The 16,400-nt window shown below is 42.2% G+C and overlaps 1 protein-coding gene across 7 annotated transcripts in view; it reads left to right on the plus strand.

The window, feature by feature from the left end:
- Window positions 1-16,400, plus strand: part of celf5a (cugbp, Elav-like family member 5a) — a 179,925-nt gene that overhangs the window by 99,394 nt on the left and 64,131 nt on the right. The gene's annotated exons all lie outside the window — the stretch shown is intronic.

Below are 16,400 nucleotides of genomic sequence, written 5' to 3' on the forward strand. Positions count from 1 at the left end.
CCCTTTTTTCATCTGTCTTATCTAGGCTAATTCTTTTCATTCTCTTCCCTCTGATCTCATCTGTTCCACTGCTCTGAATGCAATGTTTCCCCTGCCAAAAAAATCCCCTTTCCCCCCCCCCCCCCATTTCCGTTTTCTTTTCATGCTGCTGCACTTATTCATGTACATGCAGATTTTTGATCATTGAAAATAACTTTACAAAATACCTTAAACCAAACTGAGTCTAAATTTGTTGCAGACACAATGCATGACATAAAAAAAAAAGTAGATTTGAGTTTTCCTCTGTTTGAATGCGTTTCTCTCATTTTGAGGCAGATTACGGCACATTTTCTATAGTTGTCCATAATCTCACAGCATCATATTACGGCTTTTCTGTTTGTTTCTTGTTCAAATCCTTTGGTTTTTGAGGATTAATCTCACAAAGTCTCATCCTGCATCAGTGCCTTGGACAGGTTGTAATTGAATAAGGGGTCTGTGCTATTGAAAGTGTTATAAGGTTATGAATGGCTTCCCTGCTGCCAGTCTCCATTTTATTGTTCCCTATGCCAAGTACATTATCATTACACTGTAAATTATATCGTGATTAGACTCTATACTGGAACCGTATAGGCATGCAAAGCACCCCACACGTTAGAGCCTACAGTCTATGGTTAGAGCCCACACCGCCTGCTCCGTGTGCATTTGAAAGACAAGCGTAAATGGTATAGAGGGAGAGGAAAACGGAGCCGGAGTGCATACAGCTTGCCAAACAATCAATACATTTTCAGGGTCCTTGCCAAGATCCTCATTACTTGGCCTTAATTCTGTCGTCTTTGATCTCTCTCTGTTTTTAGAGTCTTTTATTTACTCACTGCCTATCTGCATATATGTTAATGAGATGAGGAGGCATCCTTCAAGTCAGTGGCAGAAATAATGAATCTTGCCTTTTTTTTCTTTCTTTTTTTGGTGTGCATCCTATGTGTTACCCAGTAAAAAAAAAACAACAACAACAAGTGACTTTTTGTAGTTTAATGGATAAACACTGTATTCAGTGCTTTTCTTTTGTGTTGGAAGGAGAGTCACATTTTAAAGTGAGAAGGAAATGCAAGCATGATGCCAGCTGCATACAGCTGCTGTGCTGCACTTCTGAGGCTTTACCTAAAAACATCTGCATGATTTGGGTGAACAAGGATGGTTGGCCACTTGGCTGCCTCTCAAATATACACAATCTTCAAAGGACAGCATAACCCAGACTGAGACTGATGGAGGAAAGGCCAATAAAAGATCACTGTCAGTCAGTCCTCCATACTTTTTCTTTTTTTTTTCTTTCTTTCTTTCTTTCTTTCTTTCTTTCTTTCTTTCTTTCTTTCCCCCCTATACTTATTTATCTCTTCCTTTGTGAGATTTTTTTACTTTCTCTCTGTCTTTCTTTAGTATCTTAGTCTTTCTATTTGGTGTCCTTCTGTACTTTCTTTGAGTATCTGTTTTTTTTTTATTATCTTTCTTTTCTTCTTACCTTCTCCTTAGGTTTGTTCTATCTCCTTTATTTCCCTCTATCTCACCACCATTCTTTCAGCGCTTTAGAGGAGTGGTGAGACAAGCAAAAGGGTCATGTGCTGTCAAGATTGATGTTCCCTATAGCTCCATTGATTTGGCCATTGTGGTGCTGTGTGTCCACATTAACAACGACACTCAGCTGTCTTTTTACTTAGTTGTGAGTGGCCGGTTTTAGAGCTCCCAGGGCGCTTTGGTCAGTATGGGGTCCTCTTACTGGCCAGCCTTGAGGACCCCACTGCGGAACAAATGAGTGCTGGAACAGACCTGAGAGTTGCACATCATCTTAAATGAACAGGTCAGAGTGGCGCCGCAGGGGCGATCAAATACTAGCGTGACTTTAAAGGGTTAGGAGCTAGAAGGGGGAAGAAGAAGACAGGGAATAAATGGTTGAATGGATCTGTTTTTTTAATCAAGTTTCCTCATCCTTTAATTGGCTGGTGTGAATTACTTCTTCTGTATCATTGGCAGTGACAATTTTCTCCATTTGTGGTGCCTTCTTTAGCTGCTTCTGTTAGCTGATGGAGTGTGCCGCTGATGCTCCTCCGTGGCCTACTTTTTCAAGCTTCTTATTTGTGTTAAACGATTGAAGAGGATTTCATCAAACAGTCTGTAATTTCAGGCTTCTGTAATTATTGGCTCTCCCCATTTCACATTTTCAAATCTGGCAGGCTTACATTTTTGTTATTTCGATCCTTATTTTCTTGCTGTTGCCAGATCCAGATCAATACATTAAGGACTGTAACTCAGCATGGCGCACAGGAGCTGGGAGAGCGGATGCAGAAAATATTAATTAACCTCTCAGTGCAGCGGAGGGAGGGGACGCCAGGGACAAACCCAGTCTGGCCTGCTCTCTCAGGGGCAACACTGCTAGTCCGATAGGGGCCATATATTCCTCAGTGCCCACAGTAACACTAACACACAGTCATACTAATTAGTCCCTTAATCTCATTATAAGGGGGACAGTTCAGATCACCTGTGCCAGGCTGGTCGTCCATTAGGGAAAGACCTGTTACTGTGGTTTTATGCCTGCTGGACCTGCCGTCCTTCAGGAGCTACAACGCTGCTATTAAGACAAGACGACTCCTCCAAATATGTCAGAAACCGAGCAGTTTCCTGATGGAGATGTTCATAGTGTTCACCTCAAAAAGAGCAAACACGGGAAAATATGTACTGTAAGGCGTCTAGTAAGATTCACACAGGGCATATGAGTAAACCTCCCTGCTTTTAGAAATTAAAGGGAAATATACGGTAGAGTAAATCCATCCAAACACTCTGTCAGCCCCTGCTGCCGCCTAACAAAGACACACTGTGAAATGAATATTAATGGCCAATCACCTACCTAATCTAGCAGAAAAGCAGCCGTTATACATTGAGCCACCAGCACCGCCAAAGTCTCCGTCACCGATGACGCAGAGCACTCTGGGATCCTTCTGTCGGGGAGAAGTTTAAAGAGGTGCAGCGAGGAGGCAGCAGGGACCTGTCTCTCTCTCTCTCCCTCTCTCTGTCTCTCTCTCTCTCTCTGTCTCTCACTCATTCTCTTTCTTTCTCTCGTTTTCCCCTCACAGGTCTCTGATATGAAATAGATTGATTTTCCATCAGCCATGGCACTGATGACTGGCACTGACTGCTGCTGATATTTCATTTTTGAAGGGCTGTTCAGTGCCTCCTTAGAGGGCTTGGCGTCCTTACACAGGATAAATCAGCTTTAACGGCTGTGATTTCATCCTAAACCCTTTAGCAGTGGACCCCCCCTTTAGCATTGCACCATCTACCCTTTCCTGTAGTCTTTTTTTTTTTTTTTACTAAACTGTCAATTCATTACATTTTCTTTAACGGAGCCATGTTGCTTTCACACTAAATAGTTTTTTTTCTCAGCATAAATCCTGTTGTTTTTTCACATTTGGCTTTTCACATTTCCAAGCTTAACCCATTGTTCAAGTTCTGAGCTCAGAGATTGTCCATGAAGCAGAGAGAGGAGCAGGCTTGCTGTCAGCTGGGACTCGGTTGGTGTTGCGGCAGGCCTGCCTGGCACAGCTAGAGCTGCAGCCCACTGAGAAGGCCTGGATTAGAAACACGCTCTGGCATTATCAAGGCAGGCCTGCCGCCCACGCACCCACCCACACAGAGAGGACAAACAGGCAAACGCATACATACCCATACGGCTCTGACTGCCTCTCTCCCTCTCATGCTAAAGCACGACTGCACAGTGGAAAGTTGGATGTACACTATAATATGAACATGTGTGTACAAACAGGGACGTGCCCAGCACAGGTTACATATTTACACACATAAACGCAGACACAAAGTGCGCATACACTGAATGGAATGGGTCAATTTTCTTTTCATGCGCTGTGTTTCATGTTGTGGGCCAAACAGCATGCGTTGCATTGTGTTTTTGTGTTTACTCCAACCGAAGGACAATAAAAAGGTTTGCTCCAGTTCACTGAGATGTGACGGAACAAAGAGAGAGAGAGAGAGAGAGAGAGGCAATAAGCTAAATGGAGAGTGAGTGCAAAAACAAGAGACAGAAAGATTGGGAATCTAGATTGAGAGGGCAGGTTTACATGCTCTGCTGCTGTTCTACGCTCAGTTTTCGATGATGAATTTATCTAGTTTGAGAGACAACAGAGTGGTCCATGTATTAAACATCAGTGGTTGTTCTCCTTTTCCTTACCAGAGACGAGCTCCCCATGTCAGAGCAGCTCTATAATGAAGCGAGCAGGAAGGCCTCTATAAGCTCCACTGATCCCCTTTAAGAAAAAGAGAGGAGGAAAAAAGAGGAGAGGGGTAGTTAGAGGGAGAGGAATGAGGGGTGAAAAGACGGATGGTTAATGTAGAGAAGTGAAAGAAGAGAATTTGTACTGAGAGAGAGAGAGAGAGCAAGTGCAAAATAAACAGAGAAAAGTGTAAGTAGAGGGAGGGGCGGAAGGGGCAAAGCAAAGAGCTGAACAGTATATCTTCTCCCTTTAGAGAGAAGAAAACTATAGATTACTGGTCTCAATGTGCTTGGCTGGGCATAAATGGAGAGATCTTGAAATAGTAGGGAGTATGTTCGGAGGTTGCAGGGATCAGAGGGAGCTAATCCAATGGTAAGGCCAGCTGCGGGTCACACATTCAGAGCTCACACTCCTTGTCCAAATCCCCTCTGGTGCTCTTACACAAACAATACTGATACACGGTCCCAGAGTTCAGTCTGCTAACTCCACAGAGCTGGCCTGGGATGTTGAGGTCACCCTGCTTGTAAGCCCTTCAATGTACCCCTACATCAGTACATAGGGGTTTGTTCTGAAGAGGAGGGGTGAATCGTGAGGGAAGAGAAAGAAAGAGCGCGAGAGACAGAGAGAGAAAGAGATGATGAAATCGTTTCTATAGGGATGTGTGTTTGCTCCTGAGGGTCAGATTGTGCTGAGGCTGTTGTGAGTTATGCAGAGTCAGTGGAAGAAGTAGATCACAACACTCCGCTAATACACTGGGTAGGTGGAGATCAATTAGCCTTATCTTACAAACACCTAATGATAATACCAATGCAAAACTTGCTGACACGGCACCAGAACAGCACGAGAAAGCAGAGTGATGATGTAATGAATTTTAGTGAGTTTAAAGATGCAGTGTGTTCTCTACACACAGAGGGACTTTCTCGTTGTCCGACACAAATGCACCTTTACTGCAACTTCTGTGGCACACTCAGTCAGCATATGCACAGACAGGAGCAGCAGACACCAAGAGAGAGTAGAACAACGGCAGATACACCTTGCAACATTGCATTTTTCTTTGTTTTATTAACCCTTATTTAAGCAGGAGAGTCCTGGCCAAGACCGGGAGACAAACAATGAGCGATTCATTGATGCATTAAAAGACATTAAAATTAAAAAGTAAGCAGTATATTTGTCAAATTCAACAACATCAAAAAATAATTTAGGCAGAACATCTACAGCCAGATGTGTCGGCCTCCAAGTCATGTTTAAGTTCACGATTCAAACATTCCACATTCTGAACTCTACAAAGGTCGCATTTATTACACAGCTCTTGTATTTGATTGCATGATATCGTACAAGTGTGGCTACCGCTTTAACTTGCCCTTAAAATGTACATGCATAAATTCAGCTTAACACACATTCATTCTACTTTTTTTTTTTTTTAAAACACACACATCTCTTCCACTCCATCTCCTCGCGATGGTCTCGTAGCCAAGGCGGATCAGCAAAGGTTACTGTTGAACACAGAAAGGAAAGGTCAGAAATCATGTTTAGTTTTCCTGAGGCCGGGAGGTAATTCCAGCCAGCAGATTGTGTTCAGACGAGCAGGCCGGCAGAGGCAGGCCAGTGGTGGAGATGCTCCTGCAGGAGGAAGCGAGGCGGGGATGGGGACAAGGTTATCCAGTCAGCCACTGCCTCTCAGCCCCTCCGCTGTCACCCTTAATAACACCCTCTCCCTTATCACCGCAACAATCACCTTGAGAAACAAACTTGTCTTCTTTCAGAGAGGGATGGAGATGGGGGAAGAGACGGCCGCCGTATGCATCGGCTCGGCCATTCTCATTACAGCACCAAAACCTCTTTGGGGACGGACAGAACTGGAGATCAATTTAGTGCTCAATTCTCTGCACTTTATAACTCGTTCTTCATCTCCCTCTCTCTCTTTGTCTGTTCGTGCTCCTTTGAATTTTTTCTCTCTAAACCCTTTGAATGCAACTAAACAATCGAGATGATATTAAGTGTTGTCCAAACTTCTTTGACAATGCTTTGTTTTACATTGTGTGAAGATTTTCTCTTGAATTTGCCTTTCTGTTGTTAACCTGAAGCAAACAGCTCGCAGCATACAAGAAAAAAAAACAGCTTTTGTTGCAGATAGCTTTTTGAGGCTGTTTAATGTGTTAATCCTTCATCAAAAATAGTTTTTTGTTCATATTGGGTTCCTGTAGATTTTATTATTCTGTTGTGGCATATTCCTATTTGTAATCAATGATGGCCTCAATCACAAAATCTGTGCAGTACATTTTCCTTGAATAACCTAATTAGAAGCAGACTGTGATGTAAGGTCTTCAAATCTTCCTTTATATGTACCCACAGTGTTGGAAGATAATGGTAATGAGAAGTCCATACCTTAGGCTGATTGATTGGTGTGTTGACTCGTGTCTATATATTCGTGTGTGTGTGGTGGGGGGGGGGGGGGGGGGGGGGGGGGGGGGTTGTGCTCTGTGATTGCAGTGGAGCTCAAGGAGGCCAAGCAAGGGCTCTGATTGGAGGAGAGAGTCTGTGCAACCTCTGCCAAATTACTGCAATCACCCGTTTTCTCCTTCTCTCTGCTTTAATGACACCACTTCATAAGGAACCGGGCTCATCAAGCAGCCCACCATACACACACACACACACACACACACCCACACACACACTCGTATATAAACACACATATATATGAGCACAGTGAGGTCAAACTCGACAGATTGGGCGGGGCCCGGCAGGCCTCTGAACAGGGAGAAGAGGTCCACCAGCAGATGGGAGGAGATTAAGGCAGACTGGAGACGAATGCACACAGGCAAATACACACGCCAACACACGCACATATTACAATATACATCAGAGATACAACCTCTATTCCACAATTTAAGTTGAGTCAGACTGATTTGGACAAGTTTCATGAGGTGCAGTATTGGCTACCTTAAGTCTGTATTTCTGTATTTGAACTTAACTACAAAGAGATATTGAACACAGATGCTGGAATGAGTTTTTTTTTTTTTCAAGCGGCCAGATTTTTTTAGGCCAACAGAAGATTTCCGTTATTGTCCTCCTCTCTTCACTGCCGGGCTTTTTCCCAGCGCTGAATTATCTGCCCCAATTTTGCGAGACCTTTGCCCTCTCTTTTTTCTCCATGTGGAAAGAAAATGTGCTGTTTGTTCACTGAGAGAGGCCAAAGAATATTTGGAGCTGTTGTGTTTCTAAAAACTGACAAGAGAACAACAAAAAATTGGCTGTAGCTCATGCACAAACATTGGCCCCATTGAATACACACAAACACCAAGAACAGCCAATCTGCAGATTCAAGTTGTTAGTGGTGCAGAGTTATTAGATTATGCCTTCAAATGAGGATAACAGAGGACATCTTTGCAGTGCAGTCACTCTTTATTTTTAACAACACAGCACACTGTATTTGCACTTTTCAAAAGTGAAATCAGTGTTATAAAACATGAGGTGCACAGTTATATATCCTGGAGTTCTATGAAGCTCTGAATTTCAAAAAATAGTATCAGGAAACTAAAAATTAAGAATGTCTGTCTGTCCAATCCCACCTCTTCTTCCCTATACTCTCCATTTCAGCATATTAACTCCATTAGCCTCTCATATCACCCTCTGTTTATCTCCCTGTTAGTCCATACAGTTCACCTAAATCACTGCATCATGCTACCATTGGACTGTAAAGAACACCTGCTTCCATCAAAATGATTCCAGCAGAGATACAGAAGCAGTGGATTAAGCAGAGATTAGTACTCCTGCAGGCCCCCAAAAAATATAGTACATAGCTGAATATTTTAATCTCTGTGGAACTTTGCTGTGTATTGTAATGCCTGCAACTTAAGCTTCATGTGGCAGCCATTAAAGCAATCACAACCGACAAGGACAGAGGACACAGGGGTGGCATGGGATGACGTGCCTGTGATGCACCATTAGGGAATGCCAACGTTGGTTCAGTGGGCACTGTAAAGAGGCTTTTAAATAAGGCCAGACCGCATCTCACCTGCCTTTCCCATTTCATCTGCTGAGAAGACAAACAGTGCTGCTAACACGCACGCACTGTGACGCACAGTCCCATGATTGCCCATCCGCCCACTCCTTATCCACCATCCCTCCACCCATCTGCCAGTCAAACGAGTGCAGAGGTAATGGAGAGAGAAGCACTCATTCCGGGGCCGTAAAAACCACAGCAGCCGAAAAGATGATTGGGGCAACCTTTGCTTTGGGGCGTGAAGGGAGAGGGAGTGTTTTCACCTTATTCATAAGGATTGAAGTGTGAATGTGTAGTGTGTGTTCCTGGCTGCAACACTACCGCTTGAAGTACAAGTGTTGAGGTGAACATGTTCTGACCATCATGGCCTAACCATGGTTCAGGTAACCCATAAAGTTCTTATATATACCTCATATTCCACTAGATCCCTTCGCTGTTGGACTGATATTTATACCCAGTTTATCCAATCCCCTAATGCTTTTTAGTTTTCTGTATCTGTCCATTTTCTTTCTTTCTTGTTCTGTTTCCCTGTCTCATCAAAGAGTCTATCAGAGGAACTGGCATTGTCAAGGAAGATTTGTGTCATCAGGGCCTTTGGCCAGGTCCAAACACAGGCCATCTTCATTGCTTCTTTGCAATAATCATGAAGAGGGCCCCTACTGAAGAATACAAAGACATCCCCGGGTGCTTTGAGGGGAATAACTAGAAAGAAGAATGGGGCTTCAAATGACTGATGTACCTTTGGCTGCGGGATCTCTGACCTGACACTTGAATCAATTTTATGGAAGGTGAACTTCAAAGAGTGCTTTGATAGTAAAGGGAGTTATTGGGTGTGATCTGGGGGGTCAAACTGTCTTTTCATTCTAGATTAGCTACTGAGTAAGCCTTAGACTAATGACAGAGGTGGTGTCTTGATAAGGAAGAGATCCCCATCTAGAACAGATGTTATTTGCTGTAAAGGGACAACAGCTGATAAAGCTGATCTACAGAATTGCCTTTTTTTTCTTCATTGTTTTATAGCAAATCTTCAGCAACGGTTTCTCCCTACAGCAATAAACTTGTTGCAAAACCAAAAAACATGGTACATCATCGCTTGAAAAATAAATAAGCCTCTTCGTCCCCTATTGATTTTCTTACCATTAGGGGAGCGAATGGCTTGGATGTCGTTGATGCGGAAGATATTGTGGTTCAATATTGTGTTGCTCTGAAAAGTCACAAGAGATTTTTTAAAGAAATTTGGTTGGGGCGAAAAAAAAAGGAGGCCAGTCTACAAGTCTAATATTAAGAAAATGTCTGGCCTTGTTCAGGGACATCTGCCTGGCATTAATGTTATCAGGGAGTCAGGGAGCAGTGCAGGCACAATGTGCTTCAGGGAAAGGTACGGCCCCTCAACAGCTGCCTGCCTGGATTGCTGGCACACATAAACCTAATACACTAGATTGGAAACCGGAATTGATTCCTGAATGTTAAAGTGAAGCCTTGAAGCACTGCCGCTACCATCTTCTCTCCGACTGTTTGAGGGAGGAGACGTCTGCATGGCTATTCGGCATCATAATCAGATTTTGTCTCTTAATCTGTGGCAGCTCAGTTTAACATGACGCATTATGCAGCGAACAGCAGGTGGAACATGTTAAATCTGGGCCTGTCATGTGTGAAAGAGGAAGAAAGCATCTTTTGGCTGCATTTTAGGGATAATGATAGCCATGGTATCAAGAGTTGCTTCCAATCCCAGGTCAAGGAGGGACTGAGGTTGAGATGATGAGGGATGACGAAATCCCTGGCTTCTCCTTCCAATAACCGTCACCCCCCCCCCCCCCCAATCCTTTCTCTCCTCCACCCCTCCATCCCCCTGTTATTTTAGGAATCTATTCTTGGCCTCTCAGCATGTACAATCTGAATTATTTATCTGGAGAAATGGGATCCCTGCAAGCAAGCGAAACAGGATTTTATTTGTACCATTTGATTTCATTAAAAAAACAAAGGGCAGACCCTGCCGTGATAATTTCATTACACCCTCACCTGGGGCTGTGTAATAATGCAATGTGATCGTGTTATCTAATTTCATTCATCAGATCTTGATTAAAATCGTATCATTTTGGTTCTACAAATACCTTTAGCCCGGCTACATTGTTATGACACATTTTTTAATTATAGAATAACATGTTTTAAGAGACACTTTTACCTGCTTAGGAAGTTCCATTGGTTTATTTATTAGAAGATTTACACATATTTAAAGATAGAAATTTATGATAATATTATGATGATCAATTTGAGCTCCCAGTTCTACCTTCACCCCACCCTCCTTATTTCCATAGGTTTCATCTATCTTCCTCAGTCAGCACCCATATGAATGTGTACGTACGTACATATGCGTGTGAGAAAATGATTGTACACTGTAAAAAATAAAGTGTATTTTTTATGGTAAAACAATCTGGCAGCTGTGGTTTCCAGAGCCTCTCCATTAAAACCTGATATAACTTTTACACTATTACTACAAGAGAGCATCAGTACTGTTGATTTGACGGTTTAGGTTGGAGTTTGATTACAAATTCTACCGCGTAAACACAAGTTTTTACCATCAGAAGTTTTATGTTGCTATATAATTAACATATGATACCATATGGATGTCATATGAATACTGTTTATCTTTGGAATTAAACAGTGTTTTAACAAACACTGTAAAATCTAAATTATATAATCTAAATTCCCTTTAGCCATAAAATATCACAGTGTTTCCACTAGTAACCCAATTATTTATGTCCCTTGTGTCTTTATTGCACATGATGTGGCAAATAGCCATTCTTATCACATGAGCCCACAAACAGAAGATAAAACACTCAAAGAGTCCACAGACAGCTTCATCTCAGTATGAAATGAATGTGACCTACAACTGCAAGGAGGTAATGTACAAAACCAGCACAGAGGAAACAAAGGCTTCTGTCACACGCCCGTGCTATCTCACCAGTGTGTCTCTGGAATCATCTCTGCTCTTGTGTGTGCCCGTCAACCTGCTCTGCCTTCTTTCAGGATAACATTAATGAAAGTTGACAGAGGGAATAATCAAAGATCACAATATTTTACCTTCAGTACAGATGCATGTTCTTCCGCTGCTGGCAGAAGTGATCTCCTCAGCACTCTGCTCAGCTCTGATCTGACATTAAGATTCACTGCTACGTTTCTCTCTCCCGCTCACTTCTTTCCCGTTCCTTCGATGAACCCCCCCCCCCCCCCCCCGCTCTCCCCCCGCATATACCTCTGTCCACTCGGTCTGCTTGCCTGACTGCAGCTAAAGGGTAAATGTAGCTCAGGGGAAGTGTGCTACCTCCACCACAAGGTCCTAAGGCCAGCCATGTGACCTGGACCTCCCAACATCTCGTCCTCCTCCTCGTCTTTGCCTTTATCTCGCTCCACCTCAGTGACCTCACCCAGAGAGACTGAACAAGTAAACGCCTTCTCTGCTGAGCGTGGCCCAGTTCAAAAGTTTGCCATTTTTTTCTGATTACAATGATCAAAAGCGTGCCTTCACGTGGCATTTAAGTACTAATACACAATCAAAGAATTATTCTAATAATAATAATAATAATATATTGATAACTTAGAAACAAACAATCATTCTATTTAGTTTCAGTATTGAATAATTATTCTGTTTCTTAATCTGGCAAGTGATGGTTGTCTTTTTGTTTCTTCCTTTTTTCCCCTGGTTTCCTATACTGTTGTGTGTTATAGTTTGAGGAGAGGTGGGACGATTTGGATTTGTGGATTGGTTTAGGGGGATAGCGTTAATAGTGGTTGGACTTGGTAGTTGTTTTATTTTGATTACAGAGACGTGTATCTCTACTCTTCAAGTCTTACTAATGATAATAATAAAATATATATATTTAATTATTTCAAATGGATTCTGTAAACATTAAATGAAAAACCTAGAAACAGGTGATTTTATTGTCTAATCTGAAGGATAATGCCAAAACGTCATGACATTATTTGAGTCCTCTTTAATAAAAAAAAGTTTTGGATGATATTGCAACGGATACAACTTTTTTTTTAAATCACCAAAATTAGAGCTTTTTTCATCACTTTCTATCCTCAAATTAACATTTGGGTGTTTGGAGATAAACAACAATCAACAACATCAGCTGTGTGACTTAGCAGTGTAAATTCTATTGAGACACAGAATTACTTTTTCAGTAAATGAAGTAGATTTTTGTGATATTGAAAAAATGGAATAGAATAGAAGAATCTAATGCAATGCCAGCTTAGGAGTGCATTTGACATTTAAGTAAACTCTTTGTTATTGCTAACAATGCCTTCATATTGCTGTTATTTCTTTGCATGATGTCTTGGTGTAACCTGGCTTGTTGGATGAAAATGATCATTCATTTATGACTCAGCTGTACAGGTTGGATTCCTGTGTGTTGACAGCACAGGGCATCCCTTGAAATATGCTTCGTGAAGCTTTGGTGTAAGCCATGTGTACTGTTTAGTGTGTGTGTGTTTGTGTTTGTGTGTGCTAGCATGCGTGTCCATGTGTGTCTAGCTGTGCGGGGCTGAATGGCACCTTTCAGAGTGGGGGTGAGACCATGTGGTCTGCACTTTCTGCTCTGGAGGGAGGCAGGAGAGCCCAGCTGGTTCAGAGAGAAGAGCTCTCTGACTAGCCAAAGCTGCCTTACAGCCTGCCAACCAACCTGACGCACACACTGAAACACACACACACACACACACACACACACACACACACACACACACACACACAAATCTCATAGCGGATGGTCAAAGGAGGATTGTACCCAAAAAAAATACTGAGAATCATGCACTACCATCCATGCAATTAAAAAAAGATTTATTTTACCGCCAATGTGGTTTGGCTTTGACTTGTGCAAGGTGCAGCTTGTCAGTGTGCCTCGGCTGAGAGTGTGTGTGTGGGGATAGAAACATAACACACAACGAAGTGTGAAGAACACAACCAGGCCTCCTGTTTACACTGGGACAGTGCTGTGTGCACCCACTGAGCTTACACAGATTCAATCACTTCGTCTGACCTGCTGCCAGGATTTGGTGAAAATAGCCGCCTACCTCCAACAAAATTGTCCAATATCCTTGAATGCAACGTGCAGGATAAAAAAAAAAATCTTTATTTGTTGGCAGCCAAGTGCTGGCCCTGCAAATTATACATGACCACAGGTCCTATTGATTCTCTCTTGTTTTTCTCCGTCTCATAACACATTGTTAGAGGAAAGTTGGTTCAGCCGACTCTCACAAATTGTTTTGTAAACACAGAGGGGGTAAAAGAACAGTCCAGAAACTGTCACATGTAACAAAATGAATTTCCTCAGAATGTAATTCCATATTTCTCTCTGATCCAGTATGTTGGGACCCTAATCCCTTAGGAAAACTCAGGTATTTCTTAGTATTAACTAAATGTACCTAATAAGATCCCAGCTTTATTTGTTGATTTTGTGGCACAGCAGTCCCAGTGTACCCACAACTGCTATAATACATTTGAAGTAACAGTAATGCTGATTGCTTCTTGAACAGCCCTGACAGAGAACAATACATGCTGAAACAATACATATTTTAAATGTAATTCTCCTGGGTTGCAGCAGCTTTATTTATTCTGACCTCCATCCCGACATACGGTCTACTGGCTCTCTAGTGAAATCTGAAGTGTATCTCTAAATGGTGTGCAAGTGCTGCAAGACTTGCACAAATTAGCTGTGTTAAAGTATATGTATGCCGTCGATGGAGGCAAGGCTCACTGGAGGCACTGTGCTGCTTATCTGAACAGTAGGTACGTGGACGGAATGATAACGTGGTCTAACCATAGGAGTCCGACCCCCTCTAGCCCGACTATTTTCACTACTCTTTCTATACAGCAATTTCAGTCCCTCTGCAAGTAGTCTAAAGGGTAAGCTTCACCAGGGGCTATGTGTGAGTGGAAGACCGAGAGAAACAAGAGCTCTTTAAGGAATTTGTCATTTTAAACAAATTGGTTTGGAGAGAATCAAACTGAACTTTTCTTCCCATTTAATCCTGTCAGAGAGAAAAACTGAAAGTGGGAGTGTCACTGCTTACCTGCGAGATGACCCAACAGCGTGCGGTCCCCTGTTTCTCCATTAGTGGGCTAGCTTGGCATTGGAAGGGAGTAATTGGCTGTATAGGCTTTCAGCAGGCTTAGCCACCCTGCTGGCACAACAAGCCTGCCTGTCCCCCATCCCTGAGTTGCTGCTCTGCTAGGCAGGACGCCGGCCAGCTCAACTGCTGCCACGTCCCTTTCAAAGAGAAGCTAGGAATGGCAGCAGCTGTTGTCCCAGGGGAGTTGCAGAAATTCAGGGTCTCTGGTCATTAGTGGGAACCAGTGTGCTGGGACAAGCCTGGGTCTTAGACAGCTGGGAGACCACCATCACCCCTCCATCCATGCTTTTCCTCCATCTGTGCCAAAAAGGTTCTGTATTCACAACCTGAAGAAAAAAATGCCAGTCTGTGCTCTTGGATGAATACAGATTTAACCGTCCAAAAAATGTCAAAATAAATTATTTCCACAAGACATTGAAGTATAATTTCTGAGCTAACTTTAACAGAGTTTTAGAATTTGGAATATTGCAGGAAATGGGCGATTAATTTTTGCATGCACACTTTGGATTACAATGTTCCATTCCATTTTTTTGTACGAATGAATCTGTTGTGATTTGTCTTCATAGCCAGTTTGACCTTGGTGGATTATATCATATCCAACATATTTTATCTTTTTTTACAGCTAGAATATTTTACTATATTGATTACTTCCTCAGGAATAAAATTGGTTAAACATGGATCCATTCTTGGGTGCGGAAATGTTAAGATGCTTATTAAGATGGTTGGTTTTATTCAAAATAAGATACAAATTCTATGCATATGCAGGTCCCTGATGCTTGCTTTATCCTTTCAGCTTCTCTCGGGATCCTATTTAGGAGGTGTGTTTCAGTGTCAGTGCGTTCTCAACATGTTGTTAAACAGTCTGACTTTAGGGTTCCTGTCATTTTTTGTGTGATCAGACATCTCTGCTGAGAGGAATAGAGAGAGAGAGAGAGAGAGCGAGAGAGAGCATGCCTGTGTCTGATACAGTGTTTGAATATGTGGAGGGGCCATGGCACCACATTGGTCTGCACTCATCAGGATACGCTGTCCCTGGTTTTAACTGACGCTGTAGCCTTTATATTTGGGAAATACATACATAACCATCATTGTTTATGGATTGGTTATAAGAGGGAATGGATGGAAAATGCTAAGCTTTTGCATGAATATATACAGGGGGTTAAGATTGTTTCAAGGCCGCTCGCTTTGAACTATCCAAATTACACTGCAGACGAGAGCTACACATGAGTCTTTACTTTAAAGACGGATCTGAACAGTGTAGTTCCTTCTTTGTCCTTTTGAGTTGGACAAATATTTCAAACATTTCACCTTGACAGCTAACGTGACAAAAGGAAACACTTTTTAAAGTAATTACACAAGAAGCTCAGTTATACAAAGTTCTTGGAGACATTTTTAGAGACAAGGCAGCAGGAGGGAACTTTCTGCTTCTCTACAAATAACAGTGGCGAAGTTGAATGTTGCTTCATGTTAGTTAAAATGTCCAAAAAAATTATGACTGGTGCAAACATAAACACAGACAGTCTAAAAGTGGATTGTCTTGACTTGAGGTGTTTCCATATTAAACAAGGTTAAGTCTCACACTTGAAACTCTGAAGCTGCATTAAGTATAATTAGAAATCGTTTTTTGCTTGTTTTTGCAGTGCATTCATTGATTATTTTTAACAAATGATGCCAGTTTTAAGTGCTTATACTTTTAAAAATAAATGGAGTAACAGTGATTTATATGGCTAATGTATAATGTGTTTGCTGTAATTTAACAGACAGGTTATAACTTTAATGTTTCTCCTACTTTCACAACAGGCCGTCTTTGATAAACTGCTTCATGCAACTCTGCGCACATGCCCAAGAGAGACCATTTACTGTTTTTCTCCGCCTGCATTTTCCTCTGTAGGCTTTGCATGCATTGTTAAATGGGACTGATGGAAGTGCCCTGGCCATTACTCTCCACATTGCCTGGCTAATTTCTATGCTCTTACAAGTACAAAGATGTCAGGCAGGAGCAGCAGGCTTACCTT

The sequence above is a fragment of the Labrus mixtus genome, chromosome 3, assembly GCF_963584025.1.
Source record: "Labrus mixtus chromosome 3, fLabMix1.1, whole genome shotgun sequence".
Classification (NCBI taxonomy): Eukaryota; Metazoa; Chordata; class Actinopteri; order Labriformes; family Labridae; genus Labrus; species Labrus mixtus.